The following is a 26,086-nucleotide window of genomic DNA, read 5'->3' on the forward strand; positions in this document are numbered from 1 at the left end:
ATCCAGAGCACCCAGCAGAACTTCACATAGTCATAGGGAGAGCATGTAAACTCCACAACACATCAGGATCAAAAGTGGGTGCTCGAATTGTGAGGCGGCAGCTCCTCAAGCAGCTCCTGTTGTGCCCTTTACTTTGAGACTATAATTGCTTGTCTGTATTTCCTCCCTACATCGATTTTGCTTAGCCCTAGGAACGAGGTAACTTCTCATTCTTTTAAACTCTAGTTAACTAGACTCTAGTTAACTCTAGTCTGGTTAACTAGACTCTAGTCTTAGACATGGCACATAACAAACAAGACTCCGCCATTCCCCTTGATTATCTTTATTTGTTGTTCCTTCTAGTTATATTTACATCTGGTTTAGCTGCTGCTTCTGGAGCTTCAGAGACTCATAATTATTACACGCCTTTGAAATTAGAATGATTTGCCATGACTGGAGAAGTGGACAAGGTAATTAAGTGTGCGTGCTGAATGTCATTTTTACAACATGCACTGTGAACATCTCACCACCTATGGACTCACCTTCAAAGACTCTTCATCTCAGGTTCTCAATATTTATTGCTTAGTTATTATTACTACTATTATTACATCTTTTTTTCCTTATGTCTTTGCAGAGTTTCTTGTCTTTTGCATATTGGGTGTTCGTCCATCCTGTCCGGTGCAGTCTTTCATTGATTCTGTCACGTTTCTTGGATTTAATGAGTATGCCTGCAAGAAAACAAATCTCGGTGTTGTATATGCAGGTATGAATGTACCTTGATAGGAAATTTGCTGTGAACTTTGAACCTCCCTTCTCCACTGTATTCACTAGGAAGAAATCCACTCATGTGCTCCAAAGGAATTCCATGAAAGAAGAGTGAAATAGTAATATAGTACTATCATATATGATCTGTAAATAAACTTGGTGGCCTTCTACTCTGACCTAAAAAGAATAAACACCAGAAGTCTCAAGTATTGTGATCTGATTACTTTTGACAGAAGGCAAAAGGTAGAGACTCCAATGGCTTATCTCAGTCATTTAAATGACAGGCTGTTGGTGAATAATGCAGAACTTTCATGTTTCCAGATGTGTGTTATTATCGACAGCAACTAAATCAATACAACCAAAAGTAAAACTGCTCAGTGGATAATTAAGCCATATGCTCTACACTGATATAGGGATTGTAGGTAAAAAGGCAGTACAGTAATTACAGGTCATCATAATCTGGTGGTTAACAGGACCCAAATTAAACTCCCACAATCAAAGCTCATGGAAAGAATGTTCACGTGGAGCTCCAGAAGGTGGCAGTGCCTGTGTGTACAATATCCTTTGAAAAAAGGAGAAAATGAAATAAATTCCCTGATTTTTAATGCTAAAGGTTTTGCGAAAGGAATACTCCATGGGAATCAATACAAAACAATCTCTGTTTTTCTGCTGGTTTTCGTTACATACAAGGACTAGAATCATACTGAAGAGCTATAAGACAGAACAAGCCTATTCAATTAATCAGCTCTCAACTCTATCCCATTTTACAAAGTAATCTAATTTTAGCTGAACTGGCTTTCAAAAGATGGGCTCAGCAAGAGTCTGGCATGAAAACTGACTAAGTTTTTTTTCCTCCCCTGCATTTTCTAACCATGGCTCTCTGCCCAACCTGACTGTACACATTCTGTTAGAAAAAGCGCTCAGTGCATTAAGTGCTTGTGACTTCCCAGTTTCCACCATTGATGATTCCATTTCAAACTTAACGCATTAAGCTGCATATCCCCCAGATGCATTTGGCTAATGATTCCCCATTGCAAATGAAAGTAAATGATAGCTATTTACAGTAAATTATTCAATTAGCTGTTTGGAAATGCAGTATTCACATCCTATTGTTTGACATGGAAATAAACAATAAGGCTTACCTCACCATGGTTGAAAATCATTAATTATTTAACTCACGTAAAATAATCACTTTACAAAAGGAGTTAAATATTCATAATTTTTACCCCAAACAAAAATTATAAATCTATGTGTACTATTCTGAGAGGATTAGTGGAATCCAATATTCTTATGTCTAACAAAAAGAACAACAGAAATATATAAGAGAACGTAAACACTCAAACAAAACTAAACAGAGAATGTTATTGTTCAACTTCTGTTAGCAATTTTAGTGATGAAGCCATTCATCTTTGGCAAGCCCTTTAATTGATCACATTTGTTACTATCTCATGGTTATTTGCAACCTGATGGTGAGGTGGGTCTTCTGGGTCTATTTATCAGTGCAATTCTTTCAAGACCATATTTATTATGTATTCAAGGACAAATTGAAAATAAATCTGCCTATTTGTTCTCATTACGGACGGATTAAAATTTCCTGAAAAAAATTTGTCATTCAGAGTTTGTTTCATGGCACAGTATAAAACACCTATACTTAATTTGCAACAACAATCTCATGAAAATAGCAATCTATTTCATGGATTTCTTGCCCCTTGCGATACACAGAAATTTCTGCTGGATGCCAGGCTGAGTTTCATGAGTTACTATGCAATTCAAATACCACATAAAATTTTAAATGCTGAATAGAATTTTATTACTCCAATAAAGAAAAGGAATTGGTATCCCTACTCAATTGTGTGAAGGTGTGCACAGTCCTGTAGTCCCCTTATTTGTAATGCTGGCTTTTTTTTTTAAATTTCAAAACATAACTAAATAATAACTGTAATTCTAAGTTTTTTGGAAGTCAATAGGTATATGGACCAGTTTGAACTCTGAAGTGACAACAGCGTCATGGGAAAATCCCCTTCCATCCACCCTCCAATGTTCAATAGCTTCTGAGCCTGTGCTCTGAAATGAAGATAATAGAAACTTGGGATTGATCAAATATGCACTTGTGACCTCCATTCCCATGTTAGATTCAGCAGTACATTGAGTGGCTTTCTGAGGAGGCTGAAGAGAACTGGACTATGCACATCTATACTCACGTCGTTCTTCAGATGGGCAATAGGCAGCATCCTAACAAGTTGCATCACTGCATGGTATGGAAACTGCACCACGTGAAGGCTGTACAGTGGGTAGTCAAAACTGCCCCATGCGTCACCAGCACCAGCCTACCCACCATCAAGAATATATTAGTATTATTGTGTTCTTTATCTTAATGTGGTTTTTTTTGTATCGCATTGGATCCAGAGTAAAATTTATTATGTTCTCCTTCATCCTTGTGTACTGGAAATGAAATTAAAGGATCTTGAATTGAATTGCAGCAGCTGATTGGCTCAAGCTAAGCAAATGATGATCCTGTTTATTGGAAAGGCAATCGTTGCTTTTTATTAAGATTTTTCTGACATTGTCTTGTTTATTTTCCTTTATTTCATTTGGAGACCCCTCCCCCATCTGAAATCAACCATGGATGTTGTATCCTAACTATCAATATATAAGCTAGTATGCAAGCCAAGACAGTACGATATAGAGGGCAAGCTGATGCGGCTCTGTCCACATAGCTGATAAATTGGAAGAACCAGCAGAGTTGGATATAGTTTGGCACCAGCAGCAATGAAGTTGTTGCCATTCAGCATTGAACTCAATGTAGGACTACCTCAGGGACTCCAGTTCCAGATTTTTCCTTCAGGGTTTACACCCAAACCATTCCCCTTCAGTGGCTATAGTTGCAGGGCAGCAAAAGTTTGAGCTCAGGAGCTTTCCTTCTCCTAGATGAAATGCAACCATGGCTAACAAGCCCAATCTGCCCAAAGCAACTGCTTTTAAGGCACTAGTAACCCGCCTTTGGCCCTTCTCCTGTCTGTACAAACAGTTCCACTGGGCTTAGTAGCTAAGCCACGTGTGAAGCCCAGAAGCTGGACTTAGATCATTTTGAACTTTTAAATTACAGTATGTAAATAGGCTTTAGCAAAGCTGCTGTTATTTTAATAACTGTACAGTACTGTGCACAAATCTTTGGCACATATATAGCTAAGGTGTCTAAGACTTTTGCAGAGTACTGTATTTGTCAACATGGAGCAGAAAGCAAGTTTGTAAATAAGAAACAAAGGATGTTGGGAATGATGAGGGGGGAGCACAGTGGAAGGAGTGTGGGAACAGTGGCAGAGAAGGAGTACCAGGGTGGGGGTGGAATGGGTGCAGACACACACAGCCTTGAGACACTATTCAAGGTCATTTGATTCCAAATAATTGATCATTACAGAATATCTCTCTGGTATTTCCCACACCCTCCCCTCTCCCTTCCCCTTTTCCCATTCATGATTCCTCTCTCCCTGGCCCCTTTCCACTCTCATTCCACAATGGAGACCCACGTCAGAATCACGTTTATCATACATCATGAAATTTGTGATTGCAGCACCAGTATAGTGGAATACATAAACTGACAACTACACTGTGCAAAAGTCTTAGGCACCCTAGCTAGATATATGCGCCCAAGACTTTTGAGCAGAATTATGTTTATTTAATTGTTTAGACCCATTTAAAGTTTCACCTTTCATTCGAGAAAACTATCAAAAGCAAAGAGCATTGCATAGTAAGTAAGGCCTTGGGTCCTCCTCTCCAAGAGACAGTAGCCTTGGGGTTGCCACAAGGGCACAATTTGGATTTACATACTGTTGGAAATACATAATTATATATGAAACTAAGCCTAACAAATAACATTAAAGAGGAACTGTCCAAACAGAAACTCACATCCAAATTCACCTAGCATTTTTAACTGGGAAAGATAAACAATAAAAAATAAAAAATTATTTGCCAATTAAGAATAACTGAGAAATGTTATAGGTGGTTAAAGAAAAATGATATGCAATAAAAAAATGTTTCGTAACTTAATTCAGTCTAACATTCAGTGCAAATTGATTTATGTAAGGTGCACACCCATACATATTCATTTGAAGTTAAAAGATAATTTGAACAATTTCAACACACTGTACTTGCAGAAATCAGTACTTTTTTTTAAAACACACACCCTTCAGAGGTTACATACCTTGTGTGCACATGCTGTGTAGCAAAACTTCAATCTGTGTTCTGCTGCAGTATGTTATAGCTGCATAACACACTATAATATATTTTCTCCCCATACAACAGAAAATCATGAAGTAGAAAATAAAATAGTGGCACACTCACCAAGTTAGAGGAAACAGCAAACAGGTGACATACAATACCAGATTGTGGAACTAAGGGTGGTAATACTCTAACACAATATCCAAAAGAATGTTGTATACTTTAATCAAATTAATCTTTACCATTGACATGAAATATATAATTGAGCACACAGAGAACATGGTTTTTAATTAAATATAGTAGTAAAGCTTTTAATATATCAGAATATGATACCAAGGAAACAAGAGCGCTGTAGAACAGTACTCCACATGGATTTAATTCTCTTTTAGTTATTCGTGGGTTTTTTTCTCATTGCATGCTTAACAAGCAGTGAATGGATGCATGAGAAGAGATGACTTCACACAGGTCTGCAACTGAAGGTGCATGGCTGTTTTCGAAGTTTGAACTGTGAATGGAATTCATTAGAAATGGTGAGTAAAAGGAAGGAATTGGCCACTGTTGAAACGAGCCAGTGATAAAGTGGGGAGGCTTTGGCTCGCCGGGCTTAGGCAAGATCAGCCTTTGACAAGGAAGTATCTGGTAAGTTTCTTTTTTTTCATTATTCTTCATTCCTCATCTGTTAGGGCATAGTTAGAGCAGTGAGAATGACTCCAGGGGCTGTGTTATGTTCTTTGTGAAAGGTATGGGAATTCTGGGAGACGTACAGCCTCCGAGATAACCACTATTGCACCGGGTGCACCAAGCACAGCTCTTCAGAGAAGGTGTTAACGAACTGGAACTGCAGCTTGATGACATTCGCCTCATATGGGGGACTGAGGAAATGATAGATAGGAGCTAAAGGAGGCAAGTAACTGGCTGACTGTCAGGACTGGGAAGGGAAATGGGCGGCCAGTGCAGAGTATCCCTGTGACCAGATCTCTAGCACTCTGCTCAAAAGAAAAGAGAGGTGGAGCGGACTGTGGTAGTGATTGGAGATTCCATAGTTAGAGGAATAGAGTTGACATACAATGAATGTGATAGAGTCACCTGGATGGTATGTTGCCTCCCAGGAGCCAGGGTCAGGGATGTCTCAGACCAGGTGCACGGCATTCTAAACACGGAGGGTGAGCAGCCAGAGGTCTTGGCACATATAGGCACAAATGATAAAGGTATGGAAGGTGATGAGGTCCTGAAGAGGGATTTTAGGAAGCCAGGCTCAAAGCTGTCATCCAGGATGGTAATCTCTGGACGACTCCTTATGCCACATGCTAGTATGGGTAAGAACCAGAGTATTTGGAAGATAAATGTGGGGCTGAGGAACTGGTGCAGGGGCAGGGGTTCTGATTTCTCAATCATTGGGATCTCTTCTAGTGATGGTTGACCTGTACAAGGGGGACGGTTTACACCTGAACCCGAGGGGGCCCAGTATCATCTATGAGCTGGTTGGGAGAGTTTAAGCTAATTTGGCAGGTGGATAGGAACCAGAGTGATAGGGCTGCGGATGGTGCAGTTGGTTTACAGTGTACTATGCAGTGTATAGTAAGACTGCTAATAAGGACAAACTGATGATAGGGCAAAATTGCAGTGAAAGGGCTGAGCTGCAATATAAAAGGGGACAAAATCAAAAAGGGTGATGATTACAGGACTGAAGGTGTTGTACTTGAACACACAGTATAAGGTAGGTGAACTTGTATCATAAAAATCAAAAGGACAGGCAGGTAGGCAGAGGGGTGTAGTGGCTCTGTTGGTAAAGGGTTAAATCTAAACCTTAGAAAGAAGTGACATAGGATTGGAAGACATAAAATTTTTGTGGGTAGACCTAAGGGACTGCAAGGGTAAAAAGACCCTGTTGTGAGTTATATACTGACCTCCGATTAGTAGCAAGGATGCAGGCTACAAATTACAACAGGAGATGGAAAAGGCATATCAAAAGGATAATGTTATGATAGTCATGGGTGATTTCAATACGCAGGTAGATTAGAAAAATCAGGTTGGTACTAGGTCCCTGGAAGGGGAATTTATAGAATGCCTACAAGATTGCCTTTTTTTAGAGCAGGTCATGGTTGGGCCCACTAGGGTTTCAGCTATTCTCGATTGGATGCTGTGCAATGTACTAGAATTGATTAGAGAGTTTAAGATAAAGTAACCCAGAAGATCCAGTGCTCATAATATGATAGAATTCACCCTGCCAGTTGAGAGTGAGAAGCTAAAGTCAAATGCATCAGTATTAAGTGAAGTAATAGGAATTACTGAGACATGAGAGGAGCTAGCCAACGTTGATTGGAAGGGACACTAGCAGGGATGGCAGCAGTGCAGCTATGACTGGAGTTTCTAGGAGCAATATGGAAGATGAAGGATAGATAGACCCAAAGAAGTATTCTAAAGGCAGGATGATGCAATGCGTTGTATTACAGGAAAGATGCTAGCATAGGTAGGGCACTGGCTGATTGGTGGCCCACAGGGGCCTGTGTTTGGACTCTAGATCAATGTGTCTCTGAGGACTTTGCTGTTGTCTGCATGGTGGGTGGAGGGGGCGATGCATTTGCTGGGCAAGTGGGGGGAGAGAGAGGGTTTGATGCTTCTGTTGCTGCTTGTGCATGAGGGGGGAGCTTTGGGGTTCTGACGTTACTGTCATTCATTCTATGGGTTTTTCTTGATTCATGGATATCTGTGAAGAATAAGAATTTCGGGTTGTATACTGTATACATTCTGATATTAAATTGAACAATTGATTGAACCACTGACATTGGAAATGGTTCAAAGGAGGTTCATGACAATGACTCCAGGATTGAAAGGCTTATCATACCAGGAGCATTTGATGTCCCTGGGCCTGCACTCATTGGAAATAAGAATGAGGGTGATCTCATGGAAACCTATCCGATGTTGAAAGGCCTCAATGGAGTAGATATGGAGAGGATGTCTATGGTGGCAGTGTCTTGGACCAGAGGGCACAGGGGGGTCTCCATTTAGAACAGAGATGAGGAGGAATTTCCTGAGCTAGAGACTGGTGAATCTGTGGCATTTATTCCTACAGCCGGTGTGGAAGCCAAGTCATTGGGTATATTTAAGGCAGAGGTTGGTAGATACTTGATTAGTCAGGGTATAAAGGGTTACAGGGAAAATGCAGGAGATTGGAGCAGAGAGGGAAATGGGTCAGCCATTACGAAATGGTAGGGCAGACTCAATGGGCCAATTAGTGTAATTCTTCTCCTGTATCTTATGGTCTTATATAGCCGAAGGCTAACTTTAACTTGGACTGTGTAATAAGAACATTCCTATCAAATTCCATTTTAATCTACTTTAATTCAGGGTAGGAAAGAGCACCTATATACCTATTGAAGGAATATTGCTTCATTGACAAGATCGAAACTTATTTTGTGCCCCGTGAATTTTAGATTCTGCTTAAATTAGCAAATAATTTGCTATGTCCTGGGCCTCGCGATTTGGCGAACCTACATTCTGACTACCTACCTCTGCTTTCACTTACCACACGTGGTTAAAATAGAGTTTAAAATGTCCAAAAATATCTGTAGAGATCAAGAATAAATACACTGGACAGCAATTTTTTTTTGGAAGTCTTGCTTCCTCAGAATATTTTTTGTGGTTATGATAGACCACTTGAAGCTAAACATAATTATAATTTCAGACTACTATGAGTTTGGAGAAACAAGAAATTAACTTTCATTGAATATAACTTCAGAACTATATTGGCTTCAGAAAGAGTTAGACAAGTTGAACACAAACCAGTCCTCAGAGGAATCAGAAGTGGAGAGTGAGCAATTTCAAGGTCCTGGGTGTCAATATCTCTGAGGACCTAACAGGGACACAACATATTGATGCAGATGTAAATGGCTTAAATGGTTCCATTTATTATCAGAGAATGGGTGCAGTATACAACATGAAATACTTAATCTTCGCAGACATCTATGAAAATAGAAGAACCCCTGAAGAATGAACAACTGAGAAACATTTGAGCCCAAAGTCCCCTTCCCCCTTTCCCCGTGCAAGCAACAGCAAAGTTTCAACAAATAAACATCCTCCCTCCCCCACCCATTTCAGTAAAAAAAGGTGTCAGAGCCAACCACCAACTAAGCAACAGCAACACGTCCAAAGAGAGATCGCGATCTGCCGTCAACAAAAAAGTTATTGTTTACCCAACAGTTTGACATGCCACGGGCACTTTCTCTCTCTCTCACGAACAAAAAGACAGAGATATGACACCCATTTCACAGCAAAAGGGGAGATTAACTGTTGCTGTACGGCATCGCTTCTTATTCCGAGATATTCCAACTCCAGAATCAGCAGCAAACTCTCCCCACCATTGAGAGAAAGAGAGAGAGAGAGTGTGACTGCTCGACAGTAAGGCAGCAGCTATATTTCATTAGGAATTTGAGGAGATTTGGTTCTGTCAAGTAAAACACTCAAAAATTTCAACAGATGTACTGTGGTGAGCATTCTGACTGGCTGCATCACCAGCTGGCACGAGGGAGGCTACTGCACAGGATTGAAGTAGGTTGCCGAAACTTGTAAAATTAGTCTTTTCCATCATGGTACTAGCCTCTGTAGTTTCGAAGACACCTTCAAGGAGTGGTGCCTTAGGAAGGCAGCATCTTATCATTAAGGACCCCCACTACCCAGGACATGCCCTCTTCTCATGGTTCCCATTGGGAAGGAGGTCCAGAAAGCACACACTCAGCTATTCAGGAGCAGCTTCTTCCCCTCTGCCGTCTGATTTCTAGATGGACATTGAACTCAAGGACACAGTACTTTTTAATTTGTTTTTTTGCACTACTTACTTAACTATTTAATAGACATACAAGGGGTGATTGATAAGTTTGTGGCCTAAGGTAGAAGGAGATGAGCTATTAACTTCAAACTTTCTGCATCATCACTCAAAGAGTTGAGATGCATTTGCCTGTAACGAGAGCTGTATAACTCTTTTCCTTCTACCTTAGGCCACAAACCTATCAATCACCCCTGCTGTGGACACCTTCTGGAGGTCCAAGATCCATATCAGATGAGGCTCAGTTGACATAAAAGGTTCAAAATCTGTATCAGTATCAGAATTCTCCTGTCTTGTGTATCACGATATCCTTGTCTGCCTCCCCCAGTCTCCATGTGTCTGGTGGCTTTGGTACTGCAAGACCATTGTCATGCAGCATAGGTCTCATGGCTGAAAGGAGATTAGAGTACACAATGGATTTCTTGTCTTACTGGAGATACCAGACACACCGGTCAGCCAGAAGTAGCAGTCTGTCACACAATCCTCCTGCTCTCGCTTTGTCATCAGGACAGCAAACAGCATTGACTTCCAGTACCTCTGAGCAAGGTCTATGATCAACAGCACATTTTGTGCAACAAATGCCAGGAGCCTGGGCTTTGGCTTTGTTGCCAATTTTTTTTTAAATACACCAAAGTAGAACTCGTAGGCTTTCTTAATAAGAGGAGTCATGCTCCATCTTAGAGATTTAAGCGTATACTAATCACAAATATACCAGAAAGTATTGCAGGCTGTTGCAACATTGGCAAGACATTTTGAATCACAAATATCCTGAAAGTACTATGCGCTTAGAGCACATGTGGGGTAAACCATGTATACCTGTCTGGACACGCCCCTCTGCTGACTGCTCCTGTGGCTCCTCCCACAGACCCCTGAATAAAGGTGATTGTGTCTGCTCCTCCTACAGTCATCCAGCATGGACATGCTCCGTTTTACTGCTAATAAAAGCCTTTCAGTATTTACTCTACTTCCAGTCTTTTGGAGTTATTGATGGTGCATCAACATGATCATAAACCAATATACACATAAACACAGTGCATAGAACAGTGTGTACATGATGCTTTATTAGCCTTTATAAAACCTGTCCTGTTATGCAGCATCCACCCTGTCTAAGCATGCCCACGTATGCCTTGACAAGATAGAAAACTTTTCAGCTTACATTGTGGGCAATTTTTTAAATTGAATTGAAATAACAAATGCAGGCAATTTTTTTTTTAAATGGTGCGTGACAGTGAAATTTCATGGTGATTTTCATGATCAGCAACACAAAATCTATAAGATACACCCAAAAGAATTAAGGAAGCAAAATCTTTATTGTCTGCTGTATTGTCTCACCTTTTAAATTAGCTGAACATGATAGGAAGATGTTCAAAACATATTTCATATTAATAGAAAGAAATAAACTGATTTGGTTTTGGAAAGAAAGACAGTAGCTTATTATGCTTTTACTACTCAGGACCAATTTCCTTGCACAAAGTGTGTTCTTTCACTTGATTATTTTTATAAAATGGAGGCTGCAATCAAATATATCACAAACTTTAGCACTTTACCAATTATAAATGAGTATTAAATTGGATTTTTATGATGAAAGTTACAAAAGAAATGCAAAGGTTCTGTCTTTATTTTGGGATGACTATATAATCATACACTCTACTTACAATAAATTAGAGGTTACCAAGCATCATGACAAAAGTGGTGCTTTAGTTTTAAAATGCACTGTATTATTATGTAGTACATAGTTGTCTCCTGAGTTATTCATTGGAGATAATATTTAGACAAAGTATGGCACTCCTTGAAGACAAATTATCAGTTTTAGCTTGGGTATATTTCAACTGGAATTCACTCACAATAACAAGAAAAGTGATCTTAAGTCTTATTTACCACCCACAGGGTAGGTACAAGATTCATTTTGACAATAGAGGAGGCCATGGATGTTCATATCAGAATGGGCATGGGACACGGAATTAAAATGTGTGGCCATTGGGAGATCCTGCTTTCTCTGGCGGACAGAGCGTAGGTGTTCAGCGAAACTGTCTCCCAGTCTGCGTCGGGTCTCACCAATATACAAAAGGCCACACCGGGAGCACCGGACACAATATACCACACCAGCCGACTCACAGGTGAGGTGTTGCCTCACCTGGAAGGACTGTCTGGGGCCCTGAATGGTCGTGAGGGAGGAAGTGTAAGGGCAGGTGTAACACTTGTTCCGCTTACCAGGATAAGTGCCAGGAGGGAGATTGGTGGGAAGGGATGGGGGTGGGGGGGGACTAGTGGACAAGGGAGTTGCGTAGGGAGCGATCCCTGCGAAAAGCAGAAGGGGGGGGAGGGAAAGATTTGCTTGGTAGAGGGATCCCATTGGAGGTGGCGGAGGTTACAGAGAAACTATTTCTGAGCAGCCTGGCCCCAGAGAATTGACTTGTTAGGGCCCATCTTAAACATGACCCCCCCCACCCCAGAAAAACCAACCAGCTGCTCCCCAAGTCATAATATGGATGTTGTGAATTTCACAACACAACTCCAAGAATTTGAGGAACATCCATGCATATATATGACTTTATTCAACTTTATTAAGCCTTTTGCCTCTGTCAATTGTTTTCCAAACTGATTGCATGATGGCACTTGTGTTGTGTGATAGCACTTGTGGTGATTCCAAACAGATTCACAAGGGAGCCAATCCTGGACACAAATCTTACAAGCAAGGTGGTGTCTTTGCCACAGTATTTTGATGACATTTTCTCACAACAGTAGTGCAACATACATGAGTAGATAGAACGTTAATTTCAAGAGGACTAAAATATGAAAGCAAGGATGTAATGCTGAGGCATTATAAAGCATTGGTCAGACCTCACTTGGAGCACTGTCAGCAGGTGATTGCCAATGCCACAGAGTCATTGGGTATATTTAAAGCAGAGGTTGACAGGTTTTTGATAGGATGTCAAAGGTTGTGGTGGATATTCCCTCCTTGTTTTTTTGCCAATCTCCTCTTTCTAAACACAGCAGCTGCCACTTTTAAGATGACTAACAGTTCTAAGTAAACATCCAACTATATTTCTTTGTTTAGCTTCTGGTCTATCTTCAGCTCCTAAAACAGAAATGGAAATCAGTGATCTGCTGTAAGTTAAACACAGCTTTTAGATGTTCTGGCTGTAGAGACACTAGACCTGCTTTATTGCTGCTTGGGAGGTCTGTGTAAGACAATGAGTTATCAAAAATGGCATGAATTGCTTCTTCTGGGGGGAAAAATTCCCACCCCTTCCCTCCTCTACTGTTTCCCACTCTGGCCTTCTACGTATTCTCACCTGCCTATCTCCATCCCCTGGGTCCCCACCTCCTCTACCCCCCCACCCCCACTGACCTCTTCCTCTTAAGGTCCACACACCGCTCCAATCAGACTCCTTCCCTTCAACCCTTTATCTTTCCAACCCACCAAACCTCACCTAACACCTTCTAGCTAGCCTCCTTCCCTTCCCCATTCCTTCTCAGTCTGGAAGAAGGGTCTCAGCCTGAAACATCAACTGTTCATTCATTTCCTCTAGCACTTCATCGGTGTTGCAATAGGTTATTTAATCTGACTTGTTTTGAAACAGACAAGCTGGCTCGAAAAATTGCTTACCAGATGGATAATAAGACTTAACATATCAAATAAATGATCTATTAATGTTGGTAGGTTTATGTACTCACAGTTAGCTTTACAGCATTAATTGTGAACATTAAGCTAAAATCTGTGTCACCAAGATGCTTTTAGACCTTTTGTGTTAAAAGAGTATCTGAAGAAATATCACATGCATGTGAAGTCAACCATGGGCAGAGAAATTATATGAATGTAGAGAGCAGTTCAAGCTTAATAGAAATGGGGTAAAGAACATCAAAAAAACTATGAAAGAAACATGTCATTCTCTTCCACTTATCTATTCCTAGAATCCATTCCTGTCACTTCAATTTCTGCTGATGATCCACTGTCCGCATCTTTGGTATGTCTTTTTAGTTTATAGGAATTGTAATTGTGTTTTGGAAATGCTTTATGATTTGAAAATGTTTCAGATAGAAATCCCCTGTGATTTTTAAATGTGTTTTGAGAGTTTTGTCTGGATTTAAATGTGTATCACTGAAAATAAATGAATTGTGTTTTCAACTATTGTGTTAGCTAGAAGTAACTTCGTTTTGGTAGGAAGAAGAGACCTACCACTTGGAGAGTGGGTATTTGCAGCTAAAGTCACCATGGAGAATAAACAAGAAGTGAACTAATTGTTGAAGATTAGGCGGCTACAGTATAATCTCTGTTTAGTGAGAGTACTCATTATTATTTATATCTGATAGGACTTCAGGTCTTCGGTTGAGTTTAGAAATTTGTGATCAGTAAACCCAATACTGTCACAAAGATATGGGGAGAAAGCAGGAGAAAGGGGTTGAGATTGATTATACATCAGCCATGATGGAACAGTGCAGCCGATTTGATGGGCTGGATGGCCTAAATTTGCTCCTGGGTCTTATGGTTTTAACTGTTCATTTCCCTGTTTTAACAAGGTGCACATTACCCCATATATCATGACATAAAAGAAAGTGATCTGACCCACACTGTGGATGCCATAGTCTAAGAGCATTCCAACCATTCCCCCTTACTTCCCTATTACCTGCTCTTTTAACATGGATTCCTCCGCCATTCTCTGCAACAGGGGAAAATTAAAATAATATCCTACTCCTGTTCCATCACAAAATCTCGTTAAACAACTGGGTTACAATTAGCAAGGCAGTGAGCCTACAATGTGTAGTTCCTTGCATATTCAGAAAGTTCAGTGTATGTGTTGTCTGTTCCTCACTTCACAGAAAGAGAATAAATTCAGCTCGCTTGGGAGAGAGAAAACGTGATGGCCTCCCTGATGGATTGTAATATATTACACAGATCAGCATCTCCACACAGGACACTGAAGGCTTCTGTGACCATGAGGTAAAGGGTGGGATCAGGAATCTTCAGCTTCTGAAACGATTTAGCCTTTGCCATTCAGCTTCAATTCATTCTCACTGTCATGAACAGGATGGCACAGGCATCAAATGTCATGTTTGGTGTAAAAAAGGCTTCAGAAATACTTGTTCCTTCAGCTGCAGTCTAAGCTTACAATCAAGCTTGGCAAAATGAGTACTTCAGGACTCCTTTGGACTCCAGCTTGGTACAATAGAGAGAGGCTCCTGGAGTCGCCTGGTTGTTTACAACTGCTTCCCTGGCTTTCCTTGTATGCTTAGCCACAATGAGTCTAACCTGTTGGTGCTTCTGCTGACAATATCTTTTGCTGGCTAAATTAGATGCCAACAAAACTCACACATGCTCAAATGTCACCAACGGAATTAGGTTCAGAAAATAATTTATTTTTAGTAGGCTTGTAAAGGCTGGACTACTGTGCAGATTCTGCTCAACCACTTAACTGTTGAGAATCTGGACCATTACCAAAGATATTTGGAATGCAGGACTGCTGGTGAGTGTGAATCAAGTCCAAACAGTTGAGATGTGCATCCTTTTAAACTATGTTCTGAGAAATTAGACCAATGAAGTGGCCAAGGATGACCAGTTTGACTACATGAGAGATCAGATCCATGTTAAAACACTAATGTCCGTGTCTTAAAGTTGAGCCTGACATACCTTGGGGAATAAATGGTAGAGTTGGGAAGTGGCAGGAGACCATTCTCTTGTTGCTCATGCAAACTTTGTACATTGTATGTGTAACCTTCGCACTGTAGCTCCTATATAAACTTGCCTCGCTAGCTAGCTCTGCTAGCTGCCACTAACCTCAGCATCTTTCATAAGCAACACACCGCTGGAGCCAGTATGATTTGGGTTCAACCAAACAAGAAAGTTATGAAGTTCCAAGGAGGAATATTGATTGTAATGACTGATGTGTAAGGATTGCCCCATGCAAAGTTATCACTTGCCAGAAAAATAACAGATTGTACAGCGGCATAAAATTACAAAAATTAAAAACTACTAATTCTTCAACTTTACCAAATAGTTAACAGGAAAAGAAAAATAGTAGGACCCATTACAGTTAAACCAATCGAAACGTGCATAAACATTGGAATTCATTCCTATTGTAGTTGGGATGCTTCATTTTGATTACTCATGCACTGTCAAGTCAGGTCATTTTTTATTGTGAACCCACGTTCTGCATGAAAGACAAAGGATGACCATCTCAAGTGAACTGGCTAACTCAGGAGTATTGGCACTTCCTCCAGGGAACCATTCCTCTGCACAAAACACTTCTTACAACAAGGTCTCTCCTTCAAGCAGCATTCTGCATCTTCCCTTGAGTGCCACGCCATGGCTCCTGCCAAAAGACCCCAAACCAGAATACTGGCCTTCAGCACTCTGACCCCACCCGGCTCTCTCACATCTTTCATCATATCCCACTGGGCAGAAAGTTACAACACATACCAAGACAACCCAGATTGACTGACACAACATTCCAAAGTTGGACAAAATGGTTCCTTATCTTTAGCCAAAACCAAAATATTCTTACTAACAGGATACACTGCTTTTGCAGAACACTGCTAAAATAAAAATTCCTCACAGCATAGAAGTAGAAATCTTAACCAGGGCATTACATATGCAATGATGATGTAACTCATCAAGTGCGGTATTTATTGGTTGCCCAGAAGAACCTAGTGATCTTGTAGTCTGGATATTTAATCAACCAGTGAAAGTGGAGAGTTAGTATAACAGGTTTTGCGAGCTGTTCCAAGTATGCCTCACATCTACTACGCCAAATACCCTGGCCTAACAGTGTAGCTGGATGGCAAATCCCTGTAAATAAGCTATGTAACTGCACCAGTCCAATGAAATAACAGCCACACAACATGCAGATGTTCTTGATTATTTTTATCTCTCTCTTTCTTCAGTAGGCACCATGAAAACTACAAGAAAATAAAAGTCATAAAAAGTTTGAAACATACATCTCTCAGTCTTGTAAAGTCTCTCAAGCTAGTGTTCGCCGATAAACAGGCCCAAACATGTTAGCACATCAGGAGTGTGCTGAAATCAAATAAATCACTAAAAACATATCACACTGTTCATATAAAGGCACATTAACATCATTGTACACAAAATAAAACAATTACCATGTGCACCTCTTGGACCACGTGCAGAATAGGTTATTTTAGGGCCATGTGTCTTTCTCTGCTTCCATGTTGGTTCTGACCCATAATACCACAGTCATGCTTTTATTAAACTGTGGTCATGTGAGACATTAAACTCTGGTCCTTAAATAAAACTTTACATAAAATATTTTAAGATGATAAAATAATCATGAATTTGTGACAAAAACATGTAAAATAAACATCTCAGTGAAACATATCTCTGAGACAGTTACAAGCTAAATGAAGACTTAGGACACAAACTCATTTAATTGTCCAACTCTCACAAGTGGAGCCAAATAATACAGTTTGATTGGGGAACAAGGGAGAATCCTGATGTTAATTTACAAGGCTTACATGTACATTCAATTTGGCAGAGATGAATGTTGTTCAGCAACAGTTGTTATTTTACTTCATTTGTCTTTTTGCTGTAAATTCAAATGACTGATCATACAGATTAGCACTGAACATATGTGGACATTTCATATTAGAGGCATGTCACTGCCCAGAATTCCATAAATATAGCAGGAGGAGCTCAATTTAGCATTTATAACCTCTGATCAACTTTATCAATCTGTAATGATTAACAAATAGGTTTTCCGAAATTCCTATTCATCTTGTGCATAATGGTAGCTTTCAGAACATAGACTGTTAGAGTTCATGAAGGTTTCACCTTCTTGGTGCCAGCTCTAGAATGGAGCATGTAGACCGTGCTGAATATATCATCCAATAAATTACATCACCAATTTGCAACCTTAATTCTTAATGTCTCAGCTCCTTCTCACTAATCTCAACAGTTGCAAAGTAAAGCACCACACTGAGTTGGATTTTCTGTGTTTTATGCTACCTTTGAAAAAGATCTCTGATAAATTTGATCTCATTCTCAAATAGATTTACATTGCTCATTAATTACTTGATAGAAAATGGAGTTGCTTATTCATATGATATTTGGGATAATCAGCTGCATGAAAAGTTATGTAAATTAAAAGAAGAAACTAGCATTCCATTTATCAATTTACAAGGAGAATCAGCTCAATTTCAAAAAATCACAATATTCAAATTGTGTCTTTAGAATCCTGCTAATAAATGTAACAACCCTTAGTGAATAGGATGATTAACTTTTGACAAGTAGGCAAATGTGTTGCCAGCTATAAGAAATAGAATAAAAAGTTATAGTCAATTTAAATGTTATTTCAAAATAAAACTGAAGGACAGGGATTCGATTTTTTTTTGCATTTGTTGGATCTCTTGATACTGCAATCTTTCCTTATTTTTGGTTTCTTGGCTTGCAGGGAGATGTTTACCAAATTCAAAGTCCATTCTCAACACAAATTGATGTCACTGTCAAGGTCATGGCATTTACCCAAAATATCTTTATTAGTCATGAAATTTATTCAAGATAAAGACTGCAAAAAAGTCATTTCAGCATCTTGTAAGCTTGACATCCCTACTAATAAAACATTCATTACCTGGAGTATGCTAGGTAGGTTATAAGGAGCAATCAGACCTTGCAAGCATGGCTCATCTGGCAATTTTAGCTTTAACATATAAAATTAACCTTTTAGTTTAAATATTTTACAACATAACACTTAGATTATAAGACAGAGGAGCAAAATTAGTCCACTCGCACCATCGAGTCTGCTCCACCATTCGATCATGGCTGATTTATTATCCCTTTCAACCCCATTCTCCTGCCTTCTGCCCAAAACCATAACATATGACATGAAAATTAATGGGTCCATTCCTGGAAGTCGGCCAGGCCAATCATTCTCTGTCTTGAAGTTTAGAGGGTTGTATTATCACTTTCCTGCCAGTGTTTCCTGTTTATTGTAATTGCTTAAAGTAGTTAATAACTTGCGGTTTAATGCCAACGCAGGTAACTTGACAATTTTTGTTCTCTTAGCTTTGAGCACAGCATTTGATATCATAGGTCACAGCATTCTCATAAATCACCTTAGTCAATGCGTAGGTCTTTCTCATTCTGCCTTAAGCCAGCTTCCCTCTTTTATAACAGGAAGAAAATTCTTTGTTATCTGTTGTGACTGTGCATCCAAAATCCATGATATTGTGTTTGGTGTGCCACAAGGATCAGTTCTTGGCCCATTAGTGCTATTACTGTACGTGCTCCCATTAGATCGACTATTTCCAAACACAAAGTGAATCACCAGAGGTATGCAGACGCCACACAACTGTATTTATCTATTACTGTAGGTAACCCTGAGACTCTAAACTCTCTGGTCTGGTGTCTTACTAGCAGTACAGAACTAAGGAGTTCAAATTTCTTTAAACTAAATAAGGAAAAGGCAGAGATTTTGGTTATAGATAGCAATAAAAATAATGTGAAACTTAGAAATAAACTTGATCATTTGACCTTACAAATCAAGCCAGAATTAAATAATTTATATGTTATATCAACTCTGAGATAAATTTCACATCACATATTAACCATATTATTAAGAGTGCTTTCTTTCATTTAAGGAACATTGTGAGAGTTTGATTTCTTATAACATCTCAAGAAGCAGAAAAATCGATACACGTTTTTGTTTTTAGCCAATTAGACTACTATAATGCACTCTTTTCAGGACTGCCTAAGAAAGATATAAATCGGCTGCAGCTTGTTCTAAATGCAGCAGCAAAAACCTTAACCAAAAAAAGAAAATCTGAGCACATTTTAGCAGTTTTGGCATCAATACAGTGGCTGCCTGTGTCCTTTAGGATCAATTTTAAAATACTCTTAATTGTATATAAGGCTCTGAATAATCTATATATTTTAGAGTGTATATCCCCTTACATCCTTAATCGCAATCTTAGACTCGCGAATGTTGGTTTGCTTAGTGTTCCTAGAGCCAAGCATATAAGAACTGGTGATGGAGTCTTTTACCCTTATACACCTAAAATCTGGAATTCTCTACCAACTGAGATACACCAGGCTATTGGTGTGGAACATTCCAAGACAGTTCTAAAAACCTAATTTTTAATTTGGCTTACTTATAGAATTACTTAATGCCTGATGATGTTGATTACTTTTATGTAATTTGGTATATTTGATTACATTTCATCCTGTATAATGTTTGTCTTTACTTATGATTTGTTATTTTGTCTCATTGTTTTAATGAGTATATTGATTTATCTTTACCATCTACGTAAAGCACTCCGAGCCTGCATCTTAATGTATGAAAGGTGATATATAAATAAAGTTATGATTATTAAAGTGCTATATTAGAAGTAGATAGGTACCAAGAGACAAAGCTCCGTTGGTACACTAAACGCACAAATTTTGAAATCCACTAGGCATTACGAGGCTCCAAATTCCACAACAGATAATTTGGAGTGTTCATTTTGAGGCTCGTCTTACATTCATTAATTCCAAGAAATTTAGTTTAAATTGATCCCACAACATTTGCTCATTTTCTGACCTCTGTTAGTTTTGCTTGCAGGCAAGAAAAACTTAATTTCTAATTTCTGCACTCTTTCCATTACATTGCTTTTGTCTTGACATGCTGGCTTAGTATTTTAATGCAGCACTTACATGCCCAGTACTGTCTCCTCATCGCTATTGATATGCATCTGGGCCATCCATAATGTCTATCCAGCCCTAATGTTCCACTGAGACAGCCAATGGCAGAAGAACAAGCAGAGTGGGAGAAAAAGAGCAGATTTCAGCCACTTGACGCCCACTTGGAATTAAACCAGATATACCGGTCCATAGGCTGACACTTACCTACTTTGTGGAGAACTGCCATATTAACCCAACTCTAATCTTCTAAATCAGGTTATAGAGCCATTATCTCTATAGCCTATTTCAAGCTCAGAAGACAAGAGATGGGTTTGTGTGGCGCCACCAGCTATGCTGGCTTCAGGATCAGTACTGTACTACTTGTGCTTTTTTTTTGCTAAATTTTGCTGATGCATAACTGGCCTGTTGAAAAATCACAGCTTCTAGGATAGGTCAATTGTACAAAAAAAGTTTCCAATGTGTTACATATGTTTTGCCTATAGACAGAATAAACATTTAAGAATGAACAAAATGTTGATGTGAAAGAAGATCAAAAGTAACCAACATGAGGCTGGTGTCACTAGGTCAACAACACTGAAACTGACAAGCTATGCTCCTAAAACCAGTACCATATGACCAGCCCACATCATCATAATATACAGGTCTACATAAACTCATTAATAATCAACAATATCTAGTTACATTTTGTATGCATCCAACATTTTGGAATGTATGTATTTTAACAGGTAGGAATACTGTAAATCAACGCAGTGCAAATAAATTAGCAATGTTCACGGTTTATTTTTAAATTACAATCATAGCTTCTGAAAATCTGCAGATTCAAAATTATTCCTATATGGTAATTCCATAACCTGGCCAAATCTTGTACTGCATTTGTATTCTCATTAATACCAAATTCCAATTTGTAAGACAAAACTTGAAGAAATATTTCCAGAAACATCATGTTATTTGAAACATTACAGTCTACCCCAACCTCAGCCTTCATTTTTAAGAAAAATAAACAAACACAAATAATTACTTTTTCCTAGTATATTATTCCTTTGAGACTTGGGCACTAGGTAATCCCTGTTCAAAATCAGAATAAACTTCTTGAAATGACAGTTAGGAGCCAGATCTAATGGAAAACAATGAAACATATGATTAAATAATATTTTTGTTGCTCTTATTCAGTGTTAACCACCAACAAGGGTATTAGGAAAAATGCATGGGCTTCTGCCTATCTTTTATATCTGCAAAATATGGTAGTTAATGTTTTGGCTTAACAGCTTCTCAGAAAAATGTAATTTTCCTCAGTGTAACAATCCCTCAACACTACATTGAGATGTCAACATAGTCCTTTTTTTCAGACCATCCAAGACAGGACTTGAATGCACAGCTGTCAGGTTCAATGTTAAGTGTTACCACTAAGTCAAGGCCAGCACAAGTATTTCTGTATTAGTGATGGTTCATAAATTAGGGTGCTAAAAGTAAGCAGTCATTCTTTATTGGAACAAAACAGGACAGCTTAAGCATTGAAATTGATGCAAATACTTTTGCTAAATTTAAGCAAGGACTTCTTGTGGTGCTTGAAACAATAAAGCTCAGCTTATTGGTGGTTATGGTTAATTACCAAAATAGCAGGTTCTTCAGGAAACCAACTGGTGGAAATGGAAAGCTGTCACAGGAATCTACCTTAAAATAAATTGTAGGAGTAATGTACAGTACCTATTCTCTGTCTGTTTGTATTGTATCTTCTGTTGTGTGTTTATTATGGGTAATTGATTATGTGGGTTGGTGTGTGGTAGAAATGAAGAATATAGTTATATATTCATGCTTTGTCTTTGGTTAAGTTTTTTAGTCCTATTACAGTTAGAAGTCAGGAATGATATTTTTCGTTGGCTACTTCATTTCAATGATGGGTTTAATGAGACACTGAAATATCATCTAGTTTGTGGAATCTTACCAGAAAGCATTCAAAAATGGCTCCTAACTGGAGCACAATTCACATTTAAAAGAGCAGTTGAAATAGCGGTATCAATGGAAACAGCAGCCAGAGATGTAATTGAGTTGTCATCAGGAATGAAAGTAAGCATGAACAAAATTGTAACATTTAAACGAAAACCTGGCTGGCTGAACAAATTGTGTTATCATTGTAGCAGGGGCTCATGGAACATCAGACCAATGCAGGTTAAAGGAAAAATTTGCAGGAAATGCAACAAACTAGGACACGTACAAAGAGCATGTCAGGTAGACAAAAATTAAATGGACCTCACAGGAGAGGTCCATTTAAAAAAAAAGACAAGTTGCAGTATCAAAAAGAGCACTAATAAGCATGCTGTTGATGAAAGTGGCCTTGAGATTTACAATATGAAAATTACCAATAGACAAGCAAATGGCTTACAGCAGACGAGAGTGGCAAATTAATTAAAATAGAATTTGACACCAGCTCATATGTTTCAGAAATTCCACAAAATGAATTTGAACAGCATTTTAAAGATAGTAAACTGAAGCCTAAATATATCCAACTAAGAACTTACACTGGAGAAAAGATACCTCCTGTGGAAAAGACATTCAGAACAGTGAAATTTAACAACCAACAAGCTATATTGGCTTTGTGTGGTAAAAACAGAAGGACCAGCATTGTGGGACCATAATTGGCTGACACAACAACAACTTGATTTGAGATCCATCCGCCATAACCATGCGACATTCCCTGCAATAGAGTCAGCTGAAAGTGAATTAAGAACATTTCTGGATGACGACAATGTGATGTTCAAGGATGGCATTACAAAACTCAAACATATCAAGGGTAAAATAGTGTTAAATGAAATGCCACACCCAAGTTTTAAAGAGCTGGTCCTGTTTCTTATACCATCTAGCCAGTGAGCTAGTTCACATGGTGGCTGAAGGAATCTTTTCCAAGGTTGAGTAGAGCCTAATGGTATTGCCAGTAGTCTCAGTAGCCAAGAAGGATGAGCCTGTCCGGATCTATGATGATTTTCAGGTCACCATAAACCCAGAACAGAAAGTAGATTCTGCTCAAGATAGAGGATGTCTTTGCAAACCTTTCTGGAGGGAAGCACTTCAGTTCAATGGACTTAGCTGAGGCCTATCTACAGATTGAGATGGAAAAAGATTCCAAAATTTTTCTCATCATCAACACTCACAAAGGGCTTAATTGCTTTAATAGGCTTATTGTTGGAGTACCATCGGCACCTGCACTCTGACAGAAAGCTATGAACCAAGTAACATCTTGTTAGCAGTTAGAATAAAAAGAAACATTTCCAAAAGTTACAAGATAATTTTAAAAAGATTAGAAGGTTATGGGCTCAGAGCACAATGCAAGACGTGTGAATTCTTTAAACCAAGCATCACATACTTTGGTCACACCATTGACACACAAGATTTACACAAGTTTGCTGAAAAAATTCAAACAGTGGAGAATGCCCCTATGGATGTGTCACAGTTGTGGTACCTTTTCTGATTTGTCAATTACTATAACAAGTTCCTGCCAACCCTGGCTAATGTGCTCCAACCTTTATACTCATTACTAAAGATCAGGAAGAAATGGCAATGGTCAATGCCGAGTGAGGTGGTTTTCCAAATGGCAGAAGAAGTAGTGATGTTAGGCACTGTACTCACACATTATGATTTACATTGTTCAGTGAAGCTTGCCTGTGATAGCTCATCTTATGGTATAGGTGTAGTCATGATACATGCCTTGAGTGATATAAGTGAATGCCCATAGCTTTTGCATCACATTCCCTTACTGCTGTACAGATACATTGTGTACAAATTGACAGACAGAGAGGCCTTAAAGTTGGTGTGGGGTGTAAAATGTTTAAACCTGTACCAGTATGAGAGAGAGTTTATCTTCATTCCTGATCATCAACCACTGGTGTCCAGTTTCAATCCATAGAACTGTGCTTCACTAACAACAGCAGCACACAAGGTCAGAGATGGAGTTTTTTGGATTATTCTCCCTATTATGGAAGGGAGAAAAGAAAACCAGAAAAAAACCCAAACTTTTTGAGGTCTACACAGCAACTTAAAATGGCTGGAAGGTGTAGCAGAAATTCCAGTTCCCCCATTTTATATCAGTGCCGGGATAAATTTGCACTTGATGGAGTTTGACTTAAGTGGGGATTGAGGGTTGTCTTATCATCCGAACAGATCTAAAGTGTTGGAAAACTACACGCCTGTCATCTAGGTGTTGTCGACATGAAAGCATTGGACCGAAGTTTAGTCTGGGGGTCTGGGATCGATCAAAAGCAACACCTCTCCATTCATGGAAATACCCTGCACTGCCCTGGCAGAGGATTCATGTGGATTTAACCGGACCATTCAAAGGCACAAATTTCTTGATAGTAGTGGATGCAGCTTCAAAGTGGCCAGCAGTAGTTCTACTGCAGCCTCGAACAATGTTGATGAGTTGAGAAGCCTCTTCTCAAGGACTGAATGTTTATATAGTTTTATTTTATATATGTATAAATAGGTTTTATGGATTTATCTATATGGGTTATATGTAATAAGTACGTGAATGGCATACATTATTATGCCATCACATCATAGTTGAGTACCTCACTAAAAAAAGGAAAAGAAAATTTAGTAGACCAATTACCTGACTCCTGTGCTTTTACTTTCAATTAGTTTCTGGAGCTGCGAAACAATACAGGCCTGTCTCTCACAGTGATCTTAAGTGCATAAGATTCCTGCCTCCCAAGCCTATTGATATAGGTTGCCTGTCTCCCAGCTAAAGGTGTAGCCATTAGTACAGCAAAAAGAAATGTTAATCAAAGCATACTGTTTTATTAAATTTTACAAATGAAGAATTCAGCAATCTTCCACAGTATAAATAATGCTAGATGACTTTCAGTGAGTACATGCAGTAATTTAATCTCATGATTCATCTGGCAAACAAACCGTGCCAGAGTTCATGACATCATCTGAACCACAATTTGGCTTTCTGCCTTTCTCTGCATCGAGATCATTCAGAAACTTCCCAAAAATTGCAGTTAGATTATAACAGCCTTATAATGCACAAACTACTCAGTTTAGTGCCTATAAATATATCATTCATCCTTCTAAAAATCAATCACCTGACCAGGAAACAATAAATTTGCAACCGTTTTTCTCAAAAATTTACATCCTCAAATATGTTTTTACATATGTATATATTTGCTAAAAGAAATTAGAACATTTATATTAAACACCTGCCACCAAGATAACAAGTACAAACTCACATTCAGAAAGAAACAATGCCAGAGCATTGTGTTGTTGAAGGAGCAAAGAATTAGCAATTGTTCACAAAGTACACATATTGACTTATTGTTAACATAGCAATGCACTTAGCTGTCCATGGAATACTTCGAAAACTGTTTTTTACTGTGAAATAAGTGTGATAATAGTGGACTGGGAAGCAAGGGACATGGACTCAGAACTGAACGAGTATGTGGGCCAGGTTGAGCATGGACCTTGGTGTATGGAACATCATACACATTGCTAATTTATTTTTCAACAATAAAGTGCTTTTGACTTGAGGAGACTTGAAGTAATATTGTTTGCGATAGAATTGCTGACATTTTAATTTTAAAAGATTACTGATAGGTGTCAGATGTGGCTCAGTGAGTCAGTCCCAAAACATCGACTGTACACTTTTCCTAAATGCTGTCTAGCCTGTTGATTTCCTC

General features: G+C 38.9%; 1 protein-coding gene across 2 annotated transcripts in view; it reads right to left on the reverse strand.

Moving 5' to 3' along the window:
• Window positions 1-26,086, reverse strand: part of LOC132397261 (protein inscuteable homolog) — a 400,127-nt gene that overhangs the window by 326,056 nt on the left and 47,985 nt on the right. The gene's annotated exons all lie outside the window — the stretch shown is intronic.

This window comes from Hypanus sabinus, chromosome 7 (genome assembly GCF_030144855.1).
Source record: "Hypanus sabinus isolate sHypSab1 chromosome 7, sHypSab1.hap1, whole genome shotgun sequence".
Taxonomy (NCBI): domain Eukaryota; kingdom Metazoa; phylum Chordata; class Chondrichthyes; order Myliobatiformes; family Dasyatidae; genus Hypanus; species Hypanus sabinus.